The sequence below is a fragment of the Melanostigma gelatinosum genome (assembly GCF_949748355.1).
Source record: "Melanostigma gelatinosum genome assembly, chromosome: 5".
Taxonomy (NCBI): Eukaryota; Metazoa; Chordata; class Actinopteri; order Perciformes; family Zoarcidae; genus Melanostigma; species Melanostigma gelatinosum.
The window spans coordinates 20,704,252-20,722,979 of NC_136638.1; the positions used below are offsets into that span (position 1 = coordinate 20,704,252).

At 41.7% G+C, this 18,728-nt stretch overlaps 1 protein-coding gene across 3 annotated transcripts in view; it reads left to right on the plus strand.

Annotated features, from left to right (window-relative positions):
* The window catches only part of elf1 (E74-like ETS transcription factor 1), a 37,214-nt gene that overhangs the window by 5,147 nt on the left and 13,339 nt on the right, over nucleotides 1-18,728 (plus strand). For 2 of the 3 annotated variants that reach the window (XM_079269096.1, XM_079269098.1), the window contains exon 1: nucleotides 4,794-4,986. The exons of the other annotated variant lie outside the window; for it this stretch is intronic. The gene's annotated coding sequence lies outside the window, so the exon portion shown is untranslated. Of the gene's footprint in view, nucleotides 1-4,793; nucleotides 4,987-18,728 lie in introns of those variants that run through there. 3 annotated transcript variants of the gene reach the window in all.

Below are 18,728 nucleotides of genomic sequence, written 5' to 3' on the forward strand. Positions count from 1 at the left end.
TCGGGATGGTCACTGTCCGAGAATGATGACGTTTTCTTAGCACTGTGAGCTGTCGGCTTATTGAACAAACTTGTTGCAACAAGAAAGTTTGACCTCAACCAGCTGGCATGCTTTAAAATCACAAACACTGTGATATTTGTATAGCACCTTGGCTGCCTTCCATCTTTCGAGAGAGGAGCTCAGTGTATCCTCGGAAGTCCCCCGGCAGATTAGGCCTATAGCAGCATATCTAGAGGCTGGACCAAGGCAAACCTGATCCAGCGCTAACTATAAGCGTTATCAAAAAGGAAAGTCTTAAGCCTCCTCTTAAATGTGGTGTGTCTGACCCCCGGACTGAAACGGGAAGCTGGTTCCACAGAAGAGGAGCTTGACAACTGAAGGCTCTGGACTCCCATCCTACTTTTTGAGACTTTTGGAACCACAAGTGATATGGTATTATAAGCTCCTTAAGATATGATGGTGCCCGGCCAATTCTTTGTAGGTGAGGAGAAGGATTTTTAAATTCAATTAGTTGTTTAACTGAGAGCCAGTGCAGACAAGCTCATACAGGAGTAATATGATCTCTTTTCTTCGTTTCTGTTAGTACATGTGCTGCAGCATTCTGGATCAATGCTGACCTCCAAGCCACACAAATAATTCTGTGCGGCCTCCAAAGGCTCCCACATCTCATCCTGTCGAGGATCGTTCACAAATGTTTGTCACACGGTACTCCAAAATAACTCTTTACTGAGTGATCTGGATTTTATGAGTGCAGTTCTTGCTGGAGTGGTTTGTCAGGTGCAACTTTGTAGGGCACGCCGAGATAAATCTAAAATGCACAGCGAGGACTAGTTGTGCTGTATTTGAGGGTTTCCATTTGCTAAACTTTGACCCATAAAATAAACATTCTGGCTGACATAACATTTATTGGCATAGACATTTGTGTAGTAAGCTGAATAACTAAGTGAACTTCTGTCATATTAATATACTAATGATAATATTCTAATGTGAATCTAGCAACTCAAAATGACAAGCAGAAAGATTAACAGCATGCAATTATCTTATGGCCCTCTTTTGGGTTAAAGGGAATTCACTGACACTGTTACAGGCCTTAACCACAGCAGCTCTGTGGTGTCACCTATTGCTGTGCTCTGCCCTTTAATGGGGAGTTAACGCAGAAAATGGGGCCTTTTAGGGCTGGGCCTGTTGTGGTTGGCGTCTGTATGCCGAGCTCGCACAAAAGAATCAAGATTTTTTTCATTCTTAGGCTGCAAAGGAAAGGTATGTTTTTCAGTGAGTCTACAGGTTCAATTGGCTCTGCACTGATCCCAGAACAAGACTGTGTCTTGATTGTGTTAGTACACCACCATTGTAGAAATAAAGCAAGAACACAATGCACTGTGTTCGACAGGCTTTTTGTGTTCTCACACTGCGGGCTGATTTTAATTGTATCCCACTGACATGTCATGAAGCACCAGCAATTTAAACATCTTCACTTTTATTGCTTTTCCCCCAGAGTGTAGATGTGATTTGTTGTGCAAATCTGGGTGAGTTTGCGTTCAGTATTGCAGAAGATAATTGGAAGAACTGTAAATCCTTTGGAGAGGATAAGTGCAAATAGTTTTGTTTTTGCTGCGTTCAGTAAAAAAAACACATAATATTCACATTCATGATGCTTTAAAGTTTAGTCTAGATTTGAGGCCATTAATGAGCCTCTCCAAACACTGTAAACCAAAGATGTGTGTCTCGTGTACAATCCAAACCTTAAAACAATGATTTCAATGTTTCAGTGTCTGTTTTTGCCCAAACATCAACTTAAACATGTTAAAGATGTGTTTGCATATCCATCCTGATCCCTCCTGGCTTGTTGAAGTTTGCCCCTTCTTCCTGTAAAAAGTGGAATTTTTCCTGATCTGATGCAGGAGCCAAAGAATAGAGTGTGTAGTACAGATTGTAAAGCAAATATGTCATTTTGGGATCTACAAATAATATTGACCTAACGTGACATTTTCTTTTATATTGTACTGTGTCTATGTAACTTTGGTGTTTTTCAGGTGTATTTGCTTGATCAAATAATAATGAAGCTCATGAAGTGTCTGAAATCACCAGAGCTTGAACTAATGTCAGGGGATTTCTTTTACGTTGTCATTTTATGATATGAAGCTGGGAAAAAAAAGCAAACAAATCCTCAGATTTGCCTTTGCAGGCTTTTGGAATGGTTGCAAGCTTGTTTGACATGTTGAATTGATTTTGAAAGACTCATAAAGTATGTATGTATTATGTAATTATAGTTCATGTGTAGATAGATTGTAGAGATTCTCTTTCTGTCTTCCTCAGTGAGACATTTAGTTAATTCACATTACTGCAGTTTCCCTAACCAGAAACTACAGGGACAGCTCAGAGGATACTGGCTCCATAGACTGTATACAATATGGACGTAGTGTCCGTGACGTCCCCCATCGGTTTCTGAAGACAAGTTGTGAAGCTCTACGTGGGTGGCTCCTGCCATTGCCATCAAATGGGCGACAACTATAAAATTTTAGTTGTCATAAATGGGGATATTAGGTATAAAGACCAAACCCATTTCTGTACCAGGTTGTAAAAATGTTTGTTACTGCTGTAAAATTGGATATTTTAACATGGGGCCCTATGGGGATTGTCTCGCTGTTGGAGCCAGCCTCAACTGGCCATTGCAAGAACTGCAATTTTTGACACTTCCACGTTCGCTTTCATTTCCAGCACCAAGAGGTTTCCGCTTCATTGGCACACGTAGAGGAATAAATGTGCTCCTTAGTATTCATTGAAGAGAGAGCCATGAGTTGTTTTTGATGCCATGCCCTCTCGTCTATTTGTTTGCTCCTCTTAAGAGACTTCCTGGTAGGGAAATATTTTTTCGACACAGCTGATTACCCACAATTAACAGGTCACTGGAATGTAGCGCAGTCTCATTACGGGTCTCTTTTCTTTTCTCATTTTGCAAAGAATATGCTGAATTTGTCCTTCAGGAGTCTAAAAGCGTATCGTCAGCACTGCAGCTCTCTAAAGTTTCCTTTCCTTTGATGGCTTTTTTTTTCTCTTTCAGAGTAGATACACGGTGTAAATATATAAATGGGATTTCTGGATCTAGAGTACGGGTAAATTACGGACCCAGAAAAGTACCCTGTTGATAGTGGTAAGGTGGTGGCACACAATAGATCCATTACATGCATACCATTGACAAGAATGTGCTGAATGTCTGCAGCTCTTCGTTTGGGCCTGAGATGATCTTTTAAAACTTTTGTTTCCCCAGAGATTTTGTTTATCTGTACGGCTTACACAAGGGGAGTAACATTACTTCAGCTCGTGTACATGCATGTGTGTGCTTTTGTATGTTTACATAGTTGTCCTGGATTTCAGCAGTGCTGCAGTGCATTAACCGTCAGCGTAAATATCACAAGAAGTTTCCTCCACTGCTTCGGAGTTGTGGACAGTATTTCCAAGAGGCGGTGATGAATGGAGCTTGTTTGGTGTAACTTTCCCTCACAACAAGGCTATCAATTTGCTCTGAGGCAAACAGATGCGTTCTGCTCTGAGCCGAACTATATTGAACAGAGGCCAGGAAGAATTAATGTGATGATGAGAGAGCACTCGGTGGAGACTGAGATGGTGATTTGGGCGTCCGTGACAAACAGACCCCGCTGCAGTTGCAATTAAACATCAATCTCCAAGTCCTGTGTCTGTTTATCTTCTTTCCCAACAATCCCAATTTGAGGCAGGTTTTATTTACATATTTGACTGTTGAATGCACTACGTGGGGCTTTTCAGTGGAAAACATGTATAAATTGATGCAGAGCCAAAGAGTGTGAAGACACAAAGTGCTCAGCGCTCACCACAGACCACCGCTTCCTGTGAGTCTTAGCTATATCTGTGTCCTCCAAACTTAACAAGACATGTGACAGTAAAAAGATCGGTGACACCTACTGCGGCTGATCTGTGACACTTTCTGACACTTTCTGACACTTAAATGTAAAATCTGAGACACGAACACAGGTGCTTGAGTTAAAAGTGCATTTGATGTTTGTTCACAGCAGGAGCGTTGCCGTTATCATGATCACTGAATGTTAAAGAGGAGGAGGAGGGGGAGGAGAATGTTTTTTGGCCCTCTGAGGTGAAGCACTTGCTGATACCTAAACGCAGTCGACTTTACAGTTTAATTTCTTTGTACCTCCCACTGGTAGAAGTTGTTTTATGGGGCTTTCTACTGCCGGCAGAACAACTCCCCCACAAGTCAGCAGCTTAACTGGCTCCCTGACACGGCTAATAGACTCACGATTCATTGCAAATGTTCCAATGGGACACACAAAGGGGTGTGAACTTTACTTCTGAGCTGCCGTGCAGATTTTAATAACCATGCCAGGCCCATATTGTGTGGTCAAAGTCTAAAGTAAGTGCATACCTGTTCAACTGTTTACCTGCACCGGCAGCACTCCTCCGGCTCTGCAAGAGAAACCCGTCTATCGTCTTTCATGCTGTTTGAGGTGTGGCCCTCTGGTTGGACCTCTCTGCTCTCCCCTCCCCCGCTGAAGCATCATCCAATCCCCGGCACATGTCAAACTCACCTGAAACGATTTGCATTCAGGGCCCATACTTGCCGCTGATTGGCCAGGTAAAGGCACTCTGCCTCAGGGCTCCCCTACCAATGGTGAGAGGGCTGCGTGACTCATAGGGAGAGGACAAGTTGCTTCACTACACTTCTCCCTTTTCTGCTTCAAACAGCAGCCATTGCATTGTCTTTTTTTTTCTCTCCGTCCTCTGCAGTTTTGTTTTAGCCGCTGTGAGACAGAGGTGTGAGGCTAGCCCGTGGTCCACACCTTCAGACAGCTTTGTCCCCCTTCTGAAGGCACCTTGGATTATTCCCCTTTTCGCCTTTTGTTGTCTGATTTTTCTCTTGATTTTCATTGGTTACTGTAAGCGACACTTGTTCGGTTGCTATTATGGACATTGTCACTCGAATCCTGAGCCTTTGAGGTTAGTGATGAATACTTCTCCTCCTCTTCACACTTAACGTGTTTTGTTGTTTCTTGTTAGTTGAAACAAATGCCTTAAAACTGTTTTTCTGAGACTTTTTAAGTTTAAGACCCTAACCCTTTTGATCCTTATTTATGAAATGATTTGGGAGACAAGCAGCTAGATAGGTCGCCATAATGTGTACCTTTTGGTTTCATCGTAGCATTTTCATCAGCACACTTGACATGTTAAGGTTTTGTTCAGGGAGCTTAACAAGTCATACGAGTTGAATTGACATTTAGGTGTTTTTTCCCCATATAATGTTTTCTAAGCCTACTTCTACAACAAAATATGTTCAAGGAAACAGTAAAAAAGTATGAATAGTACTGTGAGTTTTACATATTAAGCTTTTATGTTGGGCTGCGCAGATCAAACCAGTTCCCTCAAACTGGTTTGAAGTTGACACTTTCTACGGCTTGACAATGCGGGAGATCAGTTTCTGTGTTTGTGGTTCTAACAACTAATACGAACTATCTGATTGTTGCTTTTCTTTTATGAATTGTTGCCTTATATGGTGTGCTGAAGCAAGGGCGGGAACCGTGTTATGCAAGCCCCTTGACCAAGCCCACATGTATTTCTCATGGTGTAGTGATCTGTAATGACAGATCATGTTGATGATGTTGATGTTCATTTTGATCTGTGACTGCTTTCAAAGTTGAATGCGGTCCTTATTGAGCATGTTAAACGCTGCATTAGTTGGCACGAAAACTGCTGTGGTTTTGCTGTTGTTGCTCTCCACAGTGTTGTGCGTGGAGTCAGTCATGCGGCGCTTCATCTTCAGTTCATCAGAACAGAAGTTAGCTCATCTTGTAAAGTAGAGGCCCGCAAGGTCCTCAGTTCAATTTCGGAGAGAAGTTTGGTCCCACAGTATGTTGCTTCCTCTTTTATGCCCATATAAGTTGACCTTTTCGAAAGTAATTTTTTCAACCATCAGCCAGTTCAATTATTCGTCTAAATGCTGGTGAGAATCTGTCTCTAAAAGTTGCTCAGTGCAGCAGAGATACAATCACACTTCCTGTTTCACCAGAAATCTACTCTGCACTTTTTTGGGACCACAAGAGAGCACATACTTTATCACTGAATAAACATGACTACAGTTTGAGAAGCATCTGGGTTTCACACCCACTTTTTATCGATTCTGTCTTCAAAAGCCGCTGCAGTATGCAGTAAGCCCTGAACCAGGACTGATTTTATCCAATTTTGGTTGATCTTTTTACATGAAGCCATATGCAAAAGCCCAAAGCTTGAGATTGTTTCATCGGTTCGGCATTCATAATTGATTTTGTTGACGTAATTTCTGACGAAACGCGCGGTTGAGGCCAAATACAGGCAACTGAGAACAGAGATCGCAGAGATACCAAATGGATATCTGTATACTTTAGGCTCAGTTACTAAACTATTGTAAGCTTTGGATCAATTGGCCTTGAAGTTTATTTGTATTTAGCACCTGCTGTAGGAGCAACTCATGACGCAGTCAGTGAACAGCGCTGTTGTGTTGATCAGGTGAGTTTGCATTTAACCTAACTCTTGGTACTCTGTGCCCACCCTGATTTGGCTTGTAAATGAGGCCCTCGTGCCTCAGAGGATGAACTCATGCTGAAGGTGGTGTTTAGCGAGGCTTTGTGTGTGCCTCATTCAGAGGACATAGAGGCTGATGACGAGACGAAGGGGCGCTGGACAGTAGTATCAGGTATAGGCTCCTCTTTCAATACAAAGTCTTGGCCTGTAATTAGATCATTAGGCTTGGGCAAGAGGACGGAGGCGTTGCAAGCGAAGGGCATGACGTAGAGGAGGAGGTGGGGAGGAGTTTACTACGACAGTCCCAGCATGCCGAGATATGTAAAAGTGGAGGATTTATTCAGTTTTATGTTACAGGCGCATGGTTCAAAGAGAATAACAACAGAGACAACTTTGTATGGTCAGGTACAAACAGTTTTTTATGCCTTGAATTGAACAGACTGAGAACCAATTTTCAATAATGCAAATAAAATGCATTTGCACAGGCTAAATATCATACTGATTGAATGTCAGCAGCATATACAAGCTTAAACTCAACTTGTTTGGTCTTAAAATGTAAATATATTAGATGTTATAACTACTAAAAAGGAGACCAGAATTTCATGGTAATCCTTAATGCATTATTATCTCCCATTTATTGAGGAGGATGCAGAAAACCAGTGGACTCAGAGTGAAACTATACACATGTCTTGTTACCCACAGTCATTGTTTTTTAATAAAACTGCCTGGAAAATGTTAAAATGAGAAAGTATCAGCACTCCTATCCTGTCCTGATGTTTTTATTTGGCTTATATAGATTTGCATTATGTTTCCTTGTCAGTTTCTCCATTTCTTCTGAGACATTTTAATTTCCATGGCACTCTCTTTCTCTGGAGTGGATGGAGACTTAAAGGTTGAAGAAGTGGGCCTGTGACGGGAAGTTTGAACTCCTGTGACTGGCTGGAAAAAACTGGGTGGGGAAAGTTAATGTGTAACACACTCCTCTGCCCTTATGGCTACTGTCAAGGTGCCACTGAGCAAGGCACATACTGTGTCTCAAGGTGCTCCAGGCATAGCTACACCCAGCAGGCCAAAGCCACTTGTGTGTCTGTGTTAATAAATTGCAGGTCTACACTCAGGAAACCCTCCCTTGGTAAATAAAGTGAAATCGATTGAGCAAGTCTCCCCGTGTTGCAACTGTCTCATACAAAGAGCATGCTGGGACTGGCAGAACTCAACAAGCCAGAACTGTGATCATCACATCTGAACACGGAGCCCAGTCCAGACAGATTTCATTTCAGAGGAGCATTAGTGGTTGTTGATGGTGAAGTGACAGACTTTTGATAGAGTCCTTTGCTCTTATTTATCACATTAAAACTGCTTTAAATCCACTGGAAACTAAGGGTGTAAGAAAAATATCGATCCACTTCAGTATCGCAATATTATGTTTTGTGATATTTTAACAATTCTCAAAAACACTCTAGATTTTTGGTTAATAGTTTACATGCAAAGATTCGTGCCAGACAGTGTCTCAGATTGCACAACAAGTGGTGCTATGATGTTGGATGTTACAGTGACGTAACGTAGATCCCACTGGTGGCATAAAAAAGTTAACTTTTGTATTGCCTTGCTTACAGTAATGTAATATATTTCAGTTTATTGAATCGTAACCCCTGTATCATGGTATGTATTGTATCACCAGATTCTTGCCAATACACAGTCCTACTAGAAGCCTTAAAAGAGTTGTATGAGACTCAGAAGGAATGGGTGAAAGACAAGAGTGTCATGTTTTCAGACACAGAGAAAAAGAAATGGAGAGTGTGTGTGTGAGAGAGAGATGATATGTGGAATATCAGGTCACAGCTTTTGATAACGCTCCATGGTTATGCAATGTACCATGCCGGCAAGGGCACAGATTATGTGCTGGCAAAAACAACAGTCTCCTCTTTACATGGCTGCAAATAGGTCCACTAGTCTAGCCTCAACACAGGGTTTCATGTACGTTAACTCAACTGCTGTACTTAGGTACTTTTACTTTACTATTAATTCCAAATGGTACTTTATGCTTCCACATTTAAAAGGGAATGTTGTACGTCGTTCTCTTTTACAGCTACTAGTCTACATGCAAAACAAATAATAATGTTATTCTGCTGCCCTAATGTGTACCTAAGTATTTTTTGAATTTTGAATTTTTTGAAGTATTTGTACATTGTTGATATGATACTTTTACTCAAGTAAAGGAGCTGGATTTACCCAACAAAAAAATTCAAAGTGCTTCCTATATACATTTCTAAATAAAAAGTTGACTTTTGTTAGTGGATAGCATATAACTCAGGTGATGATGAGGCCATCAGATAGTAAGGAATAATTATATATACACCATTCATGAGTTATGAACTACCAGACATTCACCAACATTCATACTGTTCTGATTCTATTTTTTGAAGTGACTCGTCATTTTGAACGCACGCAGTTCATACTAACTAACTCTAAAGTTTTTTTAATATACTCAACTATTTTCTCTTCTGTACTGCTTTACTGTGAAAATCGTGATGATGCATGTCTTGATGAAAGTCTATCTGTCACTGTGTTTGTGTGGGTGGAAGCAGGTTTGAGGTGCAGCTTTATTTTGTGCCAGATAAAAGCAGCATGCAGAACCTCGTAAAAATCTCCATTACAGCTTTCTGATGGCCCCGTCTTTGTTTGAAGCACGGTTATTTGTTTCTGTAAGGTAATTTGTAGATACGGGAATATGATACAGCTAGCTGACTGCTATAAATTGCTAGCACTCTACTATATAATACAGTGGCCTGAAAATACATTCACACTGCAATGTTTTTCTTTCCAGTTATGTGGGTTTCAGCCTTATTGAGTTAACATGGTGAAAAAAAGGGGTACATTTGGACATACTCTGTTGCCAACTCCCCAACACTCCCTCGTGCTAATTTAAACATCATGTTGCCTTTAATGCAGTATCACTTGGTACAATGAGGCATTCTGACCCAGGCACTGAGGGAAATTGATTGCCCACATGGTTTGCAGAGGCTTTGGACCCAGACACCCAGCTGCAGTGGTGTCTGTGTCTAGAAGCCTCAGCAGCAGGCTGTTATATGGAAAGCTGGCCATGCCCATAATGACTCCAGCACTTAAATGATCTGCTGAACTCCTGTGTGAGTGGAAAGGTTTCAGTTATGGAGGACAGAGCTGAAGTTCATTTATTGCTTAATTTATTTACGTTTGTCTTGAAACCTCTCCTCCTTCTCCAAGATGCTTTGCTTCCATACTGTTTGAATGTCTTTTTTTCCCACTTTCATCAACTTTGCCTGCGTGTTCATGAAAGGCTCAATGACCAGAAATGAAATGCTTGTCGCAGAAGCTCAAGCATTTCATTTAGCTTAAATTGAGCCTCAAAGAGCCACATTTACAGGCACGAAGATTTTCTGTGAACATGCGGTTGGTTCGGCGAACACGATGTGAGTAAAAATAAGGGGCTGAACCACAGGTTTGACAGATAAATGCCACAAAACATGTCGGTGCAAACACACATGCAGAGCTGCTGGCAGAAATGACAGGATAGTAACTCGAGTGACATTTTCATTTCTTCAGAAATGTACCCATCAAGCAGATCCTTTTTATTTTTGCTTAATAGCTGACAAACATTTCACTTTTCTCTCTCTTTTTTCTGTTGTTTAATTTTTTGGGAAATATGTTTTTTTGCTTTCTTGCGGAGATTTGTATGAGAAGATTGACACCACTCTCACATCTGTCTGTTAAATATAAAGCTACTGTCAGCAGCTGATTAGCTTAGCTTAGCATGAAGAATGTAAAAAGGGGGAAACAGCTCGCTGGATGGACCATGTCTAAAGGCAACACAATTTGCCCACCACTGCATCCAAAGCTTATTAAAAGCAACATCTAATATCTTGTTTGGTTAATTCATACAAAAATCAATGTGATTTTACAGTGATTTGCCGTACAACTTATTGGCCAGGTACAGATTACAAAAAGATATTACATGTTGATTTAAGGGAATTAGATGTGCCGGACAGATTCGTTACCTCTGGACTCAGCCCTGCTAGCTGTTTCCATCTGTTCCCACTCTTTATGCTAAGCTAACAGTCTCCTGGCTCTGGCTTCTTATCCACTGTACAGACAGGAGAGTGTTATCGATCGGTCAGTTCTCGTCATGAAAGTGAAAAGGCGCATTTCCCAAAATGTTAAAGTATTCTTTCTAGACTGTCATGAGCGCTGGTTGTTAGTGTCGCGCCATTCACATCGTATCAGCTTTGTTAAAAGTGTCTGACATCATGTTTCTTGGACAACAACTATAGCTGTAACTTTGCAATAGTGCTATTGGTGATGAAATACCAGCATCTTCCAATTGCTTTCTTTTGATTCATCCAGTTAGAGCAGTTTACTACACAGCACTTTGAAAATCCATTCAGTTGTCTGTTAATGCTCGTCAGGCTTTGTCTTCACTGTGCACCCTTGCAAACACTACAGGCCTTGAGCTGAATGAGGCCCACCGTCTCTCTCTTTCTTGTACCACTGAGCGTACTTTACTAGCCCTCTCCCTCTGCTTGTTTCTAAGCAACAGCCACTCCTTGTTTACCTTTGAGTTTTTGCATTGTGATTCTCGTCAGAACAACATAACCCCAGCCCCTTGGGAGACTGATTGTTAGGCCTCTTTATTCAAAGTAGTATTAATGCAAAGGTTCCCGCGTACATAAGTCATTAATAATGGATGTATCCTCCTGAAAAAGTAATAGATTTAGAGTTATTTATATTAAACTCTTATCTGCTTCTACTTCCAACATTTAATTATTACAGATCCTTTATATGATTAAACAATAAAACCATGTAAATATTTTCTGATAGGACCAGATTGAGCACGTCTGTCGCTGTAGCCAGGTAGTTTATTGTCCTCATCTCCTGCACCCACCCCCCTCCTGACAATCATAAACCAGTTTCATAAAGCCTTCTCAAATATTGACCCGACTGTCCTTCTGCTTCCTGCACAGGCTCAAATACTTCTCCAAAGAGGTGAAATGAACCTTTGATTGATGGTTTCAGCTGAAATAAATGATCTAAATGAAAATGATTGGTATTAGTACTGTTAACTTTTACATTGTTAGTAGAGTAGAACAGACATAGTTACACAAATAGGCGCAAGTTGTGATGTAATACCTAAACCATGCAATCCTTCGTCATGACCTCATGAGTTGTCGTTTAGGCTTGTTAGTTCAGTCACATGACTTAACAGTTTTTGTCCCCATTTGAAGTACGCACTTGACATCATGACTCAGCACTTCTGTCCTGAGATCCAGGAATGGGGCAGACTTTTACCGGCTTGAAGACTAGAAACATTGGCCAGCTATACCTAATATCACACTAACCTAGTATCCAATGGTGTGAAATCAGATAAGCTCTCTTGAAGGGGCTAAGCTGTCTCAGTGTGAGTGGATCCTATCTGTGAAGCTTTACAAGGGATCAGATGAGAAGAGTTGATTTAGTCGTTGTTAGCTGCTAAACTGAAGCTTGATCTGCAGGGATGCCAAATCTGCAAATTAGCATCTTTCATAGTGTTTTAACTTTCCCACAAAGGACTTATTATCATACATACTAGAAATGAATGAAGTGTGAAATATTGTCGGCTGATAGAATTGATAGTGGATGTAAAGAAATAATTACATTTATTTGGAAAACCACTTATTTGCTTTCTTGCAGAGTGAGTTGAGAAGATTGATACCGCAGCCGGTTAGCTCAGCTTAGCATAACAACTTAACACGGGGAAACAGCTAGCCGAGGCTCTGTCTAACAAGAAACAAAATCCGCCTCCCGACATCTTTTGAAGCTCAGTTGATAATACGTTATGTTTATATGTTAACTTGTGGGTTTACTTTCGACAAATAAACTAAATGTAAAATCCACAAGCTTCAGGGGATGGGGGATGGGGTTAACTATCTGCTGGTTGTTGGATTGTGTTGCCTTTGGACAGAGCCAGGCTAACTTTTGACCCCTGTTTCCAGTATTTATGCTAAGCTAGGCTAACCGGCTGCTGACTCTATCTACATATTTGCATCTGCTGATGTGTGTGACATAGTTTTTCTCATCTAAAAAGCAAATAAGCATATTTCCCAAAATGTTGAACGATCATTTTAAGAAGAGCGTGACTCCAAAGTGCATGACACGACAGAGAAAAATGATATTATTTCATCTCCGGTTGATTTTATTCCCTCTCTAGGCGTAGTGCTGCATGCCTGACTATGGGTGGACACTTCAGCCTGCTTGTGTCCAGACCTGTTTGGTATGCAGCCTCCTCTGCAACAGCTGGGTCCCCTGTTCTCAGCCTTGACTCAGACTCGGAGCCCTGAGATTTCAGTGCTCCATCTGAACACGTATGCTGCAAGGTTGGTGTGCAAAGAATTTTGGCAAAGTTCATTGCAAACAAAAGCTCCAACCTGAAATTTCTCCCTTCGGGGAAATTAGCTGTTGTGGGAAGTTACATAATCGGATGACTGGTATCAAGGGTACAATTGGCACTGTGGTGTATAGTTCAAGAAAGGAACAGGAAAGTCGTCCTTGTTTTTATTCAGGCTTGGTTGAGAGTACGCTGCTGCTGTTATTTTATGTCCTCTCTTGCTTTTGCTGCTGCCAGTATACCTGTGCTGTGACATGTTGGTATTGGTATGAATGTAAACACATCAGGGATGGGTGTGTGGCGAGGCAGGAACATCATGCAGCACAGTAGCACTGTTTTTACAAACACTTCAGGATTTGAATTTAGCTTTGGTTAATATGTCTTTGGAGAGTTTGTATCGTCATATTTTGTCTTTTTTCTTTTTCTTTTACAGAGAGTTTATTCTCTGCTCTAGCCTCCTGTACATGTCTAATGCAGTGGGAGGCTTGCTTACTGTACAAAAAGGGAGAATGTAGCTTTTCTAGTCGAGTCATGCATCAAATTGCTCCCACACAGCAGCCAAAACAGCAGCAGATTCTGGAAGAAGCATTTCAAATATGTCTGCAAGAAAGGATTCAGCGGGGCAGTGTGAGGCAACTGACACATGCACAGACTTGCATGATTTTTATCCTATCTTATATACCTTTTGTGTTTTGTACATGGAATCGTGATTTTGAAATAACGGGATTGAGCTGAGGCACAAGAGAGGCTGTAGGGAGGGAAACTAGCTCCTTAGGTTCATATTGGTTTCACTTAATAGATTGACATTTCCCTTTCTATCTTCTTGAGCCAGAAACAGCGTATGCTGTATGATTTAATAAAAGAGACACCTGGACAGTGTCAAGATGTAGTTGCTGCTTGTACACATGCAAGAAGTGTCCATTCAAAAGCAGGTTGTAATATGACCACATATAAAATAAATAGATCTATAAGAAACAATAGATTCTGTCTTGTCCCAGCTTTGACTGTGGCCTGCAGAAGAATACTTCATAATATAGCAGATAAACCTGCAGACTAAAATAAATCGCATTAGATTACATATTGTTGCGTCTTTGTATGTTATAATATGCAATTTGCGCGTCTTGTCTGGGGATTTTTGGAAGAAGTGTTGTCATTTTGGATAGGACCATGAATAGGGTTGGGATCCTAGAGGTAATTTCCTTTTTTATTAGCAAAGAATATTGTCAGGATTCTCATTTCTAGCCTGCCCTTGCTGTTGCATTAAAGCATCTCGGGGGGGGGGGGGGGGGGGGGGCGTAGATTATACATAGTAGATTATATCAACTGGAAGATCAGACTTCAGACTTTAGCAGGTTATTTTGAAAAGATGCACCTTGTGTTACCCCGCATCGTACAAATAATGTCCAGATGCTCTAATAAAGTCTTACAGCCTTGTGGACATTACAGCAGCGCATCACACTGTGATGTTTGAGGGTGCAAATATCTTTTCTGAAACTTTGCTGCAATTTCCTGTCCTGTTTTCACAACTTCAATGTCTCTTCCTATGTGTGACATGTGGCCTGTTGCCACATAATAGAAATAGGCCGCTGGGGGGGGGGTTGACAAATGGGCTGCATCTGTTAAATTGAAACATGCTTCTCTGTGGTAAAAGCTACTTTTGTATTCAGCTGGTAAGACAGCAGTCAGGATGGAAATGAATGGCATATGCAGTTTTGAAGGATTTGCATGATGCATATCCAGGTTTGTTTGTACATACCAACCAGGAGCATAAGGTCAACAGATGGAATGTTATATACATTGTTAATGAACGACTTTTACGTGCTTCAAGGTGGTTATTCTCAGTGGCTCATAAAAAGTTTGCGGGATGCTCTAGTTGCACACACTGCAGTTTGTGTACTGATACACTTATACACTCGTGTTTTGACCTACAAGTGAAAACTCTGTGACAGGAACTTTGACATTTCTGTAAATCCGACTCATGGGGCCCAGTAAGGGGTGTGTGTGTGTGTGTGTGTGTGGGGATGGGTGGGGATGGGTGGGGCGTTAGTAATGCTGTCTGTGTTTGCGTGCCTTGTGAGGAAGAGATGTCTGCAAATGGCAGGCGTGGCTTTGAGAGCCCTGTTGTCATTAAACCAACCTGTGTGTAGTAGGCTAGAAGACGTGAAAACATCTAATGGTTTCACATTTGCAGAGATGATCATCACAATCATTTCTATCTTTTATGTCACTCCTGGAGATAATTCTGGTAACTATATTATTTATTTTGGAAATGCTACCTGTGTCACAAGCCTCACATCTACCAGAGTAATATCATGTTGTTTGAGAAGGAAGGAGGGGGAGTTGAGAACTTTCCGCTCTTACACAGAGGAAGACATTTTCTTGTGTGGTTTAACAGACAGGAAGCAGCAGAAACCCACTTCTCAGTGATGCTTTCCTGTGAGTGCAAGATTCACAGGTCAGTTTGTGGGTGTTTTTTTCTATCCAGTTTTAAAACATGTCACTGCTTATCTTAGAATACTATATATATATGACAGAGAACAGCATGTAACGTAGGTGACATTTCTCTACTCGTGATATCTATATTTCATATCTAAATGAAAAACTACCAAAAAAGAAGAGCTCTTTGGAGACATTTCTGAACATGAGTCACTGGGGGACATTACTGAGCTTTTATTCCTGTTCTCCAAACCATGTCATCCTACTGAAGCTAATGTCTAATCTTTCAAAAATGCCAAATGTGATAAATAATTGTGCATTTGTTGGCACAAACAACTGTCATGGGTCCTTCTCCTAGAGCCTGAGTGGAAAAGTACAAGGTTCCCAGGAGATGAGATTAAATTCCATTCTCCATCTGAAAGCCTGTGCTCGGGGTGACGTTTTTCTCTCGGTCTTCATTTGGCCCTGGCACGGCAGAGCCAAGTGTCTTCTACTTTAAGACAGACACAGTGAGTGCTGGCTCACACGCAGTGCCCCCTCGGTTGTGTTTTCTGATGCCTTGTGTTCTGCAGCTGCAAGCTATTAGCCGGTGTCTGTGGCTGCCTCTGTGCCCGTCTCTGCCATTTTATCGCCACACGCATGGTGTGGCCTCCGGATTGCAGTGAAAGCACTCCTTTATTCAGCGCAATATAGTGGAGTTCGAGACATGGGGAGACATGCTGTATTGTGCAACGCTGGGTGGTACGTAAAATGTAGGATGAACTGTAAATACTGTACACAAAACTGTTTTTATGGTGCTGACACAGTGCTGTAGCAGCAGTGTCTGCCATTGATGCAACTCTTTAATTACTGTCTTACTAGAAGAACTCCTTGAATTGGCAAACACTTTTCCAACACTATGACCTGATCCTGGTATCATTCGATCAACACGTTTTTTTGTTATCTTGTGAAGTAGTATAGATTAATATAGATACGTTGTCATTCCTTTCTTGCTGCGCAGTGTTTTTACTTCACCAGAGTTGTGTTTGAGTCATTTTCCTTGGTGCTAAAAGTGCTATTGTTCCATACTGGTGCTAGGTTTACTGACATCTGTACCAAAACATTCCCTAAAGGGATCTCCCCTGATGCCCATATGGGCTATCACAGGGCTCCAGGAATGAGCTGCAGCCCCATATCACTGAGTCATTTCCTTTACAGGAAAGCACAGGATCCTGCAAAAACAGCATGTCTGTGCTGACAACCATTCAATAACATGGTAGCGGTAAGCCCACTCATTTTCTGCCATCTTGCACACCGTTGTTTCTCGGCACAGCTGAGTTTGGAAATCTGAACCTTTGCAGGACTCTGTCTCCGTCTCAAAGTACTGCATGATGAAGGGAAAAATCACTGCGTCTGTCAAACACCTGTGTGGGAAAGAGATTTCAAATACCAGGAATACCACCCGCTGTCTGACATCTTTAAGTCCTGTGACCGCCGTATCGCAGCCACCCCAGTACACTGCTGAGCACCTGAACAAATCTGCATATTTGTAACCTGAGCTGAAAATGGCTGATAAGTAAAGTTTGTCCTGGTTCTTTTCTCACATCTCACAATGTTTGCACTCACCACATGCGGAGTGAGTCATTGCATAGTCATTCAATTGGCTTGGCTTAAATTACCTCCTTTCATGGTCAACAATGAGCTCAGCTGAAGAGCCTAAAGCGGGGGAAGTAGGGCCTTCTGGGAATGCTCCATTTGTTCATGAATCCTGACTCTAATTGGTTGTTATTGCGACTGGCAGTCACCATGCTGTAGGGTGGTGTAGGCCAGTGTTTGCTGCGCACCAGGCTGCCATACAGACAGTTGTAATCGCCAGATGAGAGGAGATTGACAAAAGACAACAACATCACCATGGTCACAGCGAAGGGCCACGATGGAGCCATACTATCAACTGTCCATATTAGTGATTATCTTTAGGGCTCCCAACATTTGTTTAATTCATTATAAAGAAAACCGTTGAAAGTTTATTGTTTCGACATCGGACTCCTTACATTGCACAAGCGGTTTTGAGATTTTTGTTTGATAAATTCTGTAAAGCTGCATATTTGTCGAAACAATCGATGAAATGACTAAGTGTGATGTGAAAGAGACCAAACCAGAGAGAATTATCACCAACTCTGCAGTTCACTTCAGCTTTTTGGAGCATTTTATTTAGCACACAGCTCATTGTTTTGGTTCTCATCGGAATTGTTTTCAGACGCTGCAGACTGCTGTTTTCAGCAAAAACATTCGTGCTACCTGCGCCGCTTCAGATGACAGACACAGTTAGCAAAGAGCTGGCGAACATATTGGGGAATTTAGCAGCTAAAGAGACATATTTCCCTTCAAGCCAAGTTCACGCTGCATGACTTTCTAAATCGTCAGATCACTGTACTGGATCTTAGGCCATGTCCACATCACTACGTTTCCATTTTAAAATGCATTTCTTTTGCTACGTTTGAACTGAGCGTCCACGCTAGGCCAAAAACACTCCCGAGGACGGATACGTTTTTAAAACTCCGGAGTTACCTCCTAGTGTGGACGACGTAAACGCATAAGTTTGGAAACAATGATGTAGACATTCGCTACGTGATTGGATCTTAGCGGTCACGACGCGACTAATTAGTTGTGTGTGTGACAGAGAGATAGAGCAAGACCTGCAGCGTTGTAACTAAGTGAAGAATAAACTTCTAAAACTTTCCATGAAATGTATCCGTCTGAGTTCATAGCCTCTCTGTCGCAAAAACGTACGTGAGAAGTGACACTGGCGTAGCGCTGTCTTTTTTTTCGATGTTTTGGTCGGCACGTGTTCACGCTCCCCACAGACTCCCCAACAGATCCAGATATAAAGCATGGATGGGCTTAAGGGGTTGGCGGAGACCAAAACAGAGCCAAAATGAGAGACTAAAAACATGACTTCAAATGAAGGCTTATGCTGCTCCGTGTCTGCTGGATGTGTGCGAACACGTTCACCATAACAACTTCACGAGGTGATTATACATCAACATTGTGTTTACAGCTTCTTCAGCTCCTCCCAAGTGGCCAAGATTCAAGTAATGCTCTTTTGAAACTATTTATTAAGATAGTTGTCAATTAGGTTTTTACCAGCAGAAAGCAATGGGAATTATAAGGAGAGAGAGAGGGAGGGATGACATGCAGCATATGTGTTTGGTTGGATTTCAAGCCCAGGACACCACTGTCTAGATCTCTGGGTCGCCAGGATGCCCCGCCTGGAAACCACACTAAAATACCCAAGTCTGTCAAAAGAAGGCCCCACCCATAGTGAGTCACATGCAGTCTATTTGCTCTGCGGACTATGCGTTGACTAACA